The 3646-nt window shown below is 35.0% G+C and overlaps 1 protein-coding gene across 1 annotated transcript in view; it reads left to right on the forward strand.

Moving 5' to 3' along the window:
* Positions 1-3646, forward strand: part of LOC105516613 (ankyrin repeat and EF-hand domain-containing protein 1-like) — a 133717-nt gene that overhangs the window by 11990 nt on the left and 118081 nt on the right. The gene's annotated exons all lie outside the window — the stretch shown is intronic.

Here is a 3646-nt window from a genome sequence, read left to right on the forward strand (position 1 = left end):
TGAGCCACCACGCCCAGCCAAGTGTAAATTTTTTTTAAAAAATCAAGGTAAAATTGGAAACTAGGTCGAGTAAATATTTGCAGCAAATGCAACAGGCATATGGCTAAGGGAAACAAATCTCATGAGCAGAACAAACTAGAAAAGGAAACAAATGTAAAATCTTGTTTCACACATAAGCTTGTTAGGATGGCTGCCTGCAGCCCTCACTCTGCATGACCCAAGGTACTGCCCAGTGTCCAGAGTATATTGTCTCTTCCCCACATCAACAAGCCTCACTCACCTTGCACATCCCTCAGTTTGGCTGCCAGTGGCCAAACTGCTTTGCTTATTCTACAGTACCCTCTCTGTCATTGACATCCTATTTTCTGGTGACTTATGTTTGACTCACTGTACATCATTTCTAAAGGATAACTAAACATTTCAATGGCTAAGCGCATCTTTAGGATGTGAGACATGCCCTAGGCCTAAGCTGCACTTTCTCTTTGAACAATTTTACAGAATATGGAGAAGATAAAGCTCTATGCCAATACATTCTTTCTTGTATGTAGTCTTAGGGAATTAATTACAGCGCGGAATTATTCTCCTTAAAAGCTAAGCTATAATAGTTCCTTAAAGCACCCATTCCCATTCTATCGGTTTTCTCATTTATAGGAATGTGTACTCAGTCCTCAATGCAGTCTGCCAGTTCTATGATAAGGTACAATACTTTTCAAACTTGTTTTCCCTTCAGTTTAGGAATGCTGATTCATGTTCTTTGTGGCTTAAAGAGTCAGCCCAGATACAGTTTAACTGTGTGTTGTACATGCCATTATTATGAAATGTTCATTTCATAAGTGGCTCTGGGCCTCTTGTAATGAATTCAGCCGCCTCGGGTACTATGCTTAGGTTGTTTTGTTGTTGCTGTTGTTGTTTTGGTCTGTTCTTACCTTCTGTGTCTTGCTCTGTCTTTGACTTTCTCTTTTCAGTAATATCCTTGACCATCTTTTTTCTTTTTTTTAACTGTTCTGAGTAACCCTATTTTAGGTACATCAGTTTATATAAAATATATTTAGCTTTTGATTTTCATATACATTTTATTTTTTATTTTAATGGTGGAATTTATCCAATTTATAGTCATCTAGATTTCCCATAGGTTTGGCTTCAGAAATATCATTTATTTTATATTGTGAAGGCAAAATGTATCTAATAGATAAAAATATGTGAAAGTATTGTCACATATGGTCCATATATTTGTTTTACTTTGCTGTATATGCGTGTTTTTCTTTGTATGCTTATAAGTGTATTTTCTAAAATTGATGGGTTGTTTTTAGTTATTTTAATGGTTAACTTCATATGCCCTTAAACCTGTTTATTGAGTTAGCATCTTAAACAGTATTCATTGATTCTTTACTCTGATTAGTAAGATTAGTACAATAGTACAAATTAGGTAAGATTAATACAATAACCCTTCCTCTTACTTCTGCTACTTCCCTTCTACCACTCAATTTTATAGTCAATTATAATTACTTAGTTCTTTCAATGATTCCCTTTTAAATAATAAGTACCTTTTACTTTATCTCCTTACTTGCTTTAAATAATATCTCAGTCTTAGCCCTAAAAGATGAGAAAAATCAAATAGTTATACTATTTCTCCTTCCCTTCCCTTCCCTCCAAATTTTTGATAAATTATATTATTTTTACATTATTATGAATTGCAGTATATTTTTCTCTATCTAAAATTACTAAGGTGACTTAGCTTTGGTTCTGCGGCTAAAGAGGTTCAGTATTTATAACTGTTCTTTTAGTCACATATTCTCTATTGATCTGTTGGAAAACTCACTTTTGCCATCAAGTAGTTTAAGTCACTTCTTTGGGCTTATATCCCTGACTACTTATATCCTTAAGACTATACATGTGTGTTGCTTTTATATGAACAAAGTCTTGATTGGGTATAAAAGGTCCCTGGTTTTTATCCCAAGTTATAGTGTAGAGATCCTTTAATTATACTGTAGCATTGAATGTTGTTGTGATAAGTTTTTGAGGGCAGCTGGACTTTTCCCCTTTATAGATTAGTTGAATTTTTGCCTGGATTCTCACGAGACACTTTCTTTGCCTAGCTTTACCTAGGCATACCTTGTTGACTGTTCTTAATCAACTTTTCCTGAGACCCAATGTACCCTTTTAATCTTACGATTCAAGTCTCTCTTTGCACTTTTATTTTAGAACAAGTTCTATTTAGTTTCTTTGCTATCATGGAAATGAATTAGCCAATAATTTTTCCTGATATATCTTTTCTAGTATGTACCCTTTTTGCTTGGCTTTCATTATCAGGTTCTTTTTTCCTTGCAGTATTTTTTTTTTAATAGGTTGCATAGTGGTTTCTTTTTTGATTATTCTTTGAAGTCCCTTTTTGGAATGAACCCATTACAAAGTCAGTTTGGAGTTTGATTGTTATTTACCTAGGACTTTCTTAGCAACACTCTGCTCGGGGTGTATAACAGTAACCCTGATGTGCAGTATGCTTTTGACATGGATTATATTGAAAGCCTGTATGTTACAGGTCCTGGGTGTAGGGATTTAGCATTTTCCTTTCTCCAATAGAACAAAATGATTTGCTAAAATGGCAGAGCCACTTGCCATCTATTTTTTCATCTCTTTACTGCTATACCAACAGCCTGCTTCTTACAAACATGGCCAGTCTACACATTTCATCACCCAGTGCCATCTCTTTTGCCATTCTGCAGTTTTAGAGGGGACCTGGGGGCTTACCAGTAGCCCTTTGGCACACATAGCTATAGCCCTGCACATTCCAAGAAGGGACACTCAGGGTACGTACTGCAAGATGCCAAATACTCAGGGTCAACAGGGTTCACCTGTCAGCACTCCAATTCTTCCATAAGCCAGGTCCTATCACATGTGGTTGTGACAGTTTTCTAACTATGTCAGGAATTAAGATTTTTTGTTTTTTGTTTTCTGTCTTGGTGTTTTAGTTGGTTTCAGAGAGGAACCCGAGACAGATATGCCTTTAACTAGCTAAATATGATTTTTAATAATTTTACTTTCCTTCCTGTCAAATATGTATAGATGTTAATTAAATACTCGCTGGGGATTTGATTTCTCTGCAGGTGTTTTGTTTTACTGCATTTTACCAACTAAGCGGCATTATCGCTGTGCTCTGATCGCCCTTGAACATGGTGCAGATGTCAACAATTCTACCTATGAAGGAAAGCCAATATTCCTTAGAGCTTGTGAAGATGCACATGATGTTAAAGATGTGTGCCTGCTATTTTTGGAAAAAGGAGCCAATCCCAATGCAATCAACTCAGTATGGCTATTCTTGTGATTACAAATATTTCTTGTTTCAATTACAGCATAGTATAATCTTTGCATTTAAATACAATGACATTATCCTGTTAGCTGATAGACTGTTCATTTTGATTCAAAATACTTGAAGATGCTATACTTTTATTATCTTCATATTGCTGTGATTCTGCACTCTGTTTCCTAATTATGTTTGGAAATTTGGTATTTATTATGCATAATGTCAAGGTACCATTATAGGAAATAGTAAAAAATGCATTGCTGATGCCTAGTAGGATTTATCGTCTTAGAAAAAAAAAATATAGTTCTGCCGTTTCTTTTTTTTCCTTTTTCCTTTTTTTTTTTT

Source organism: Colobus angolensis, unplaced genomic scaffold (assembly GCF_000951035.1).
Source record: "Colobus angolensis palliatus isolate OR3802 unplaced genomic scaffold, Cang.pa_1.0 Scaffold285, whole genome shotgun sequence".
NCBI lineage: Eukaryota > Metazoa > Chordata > Mammalia > Primates > Cercopithecidae > Colobus > Colobus angolensis.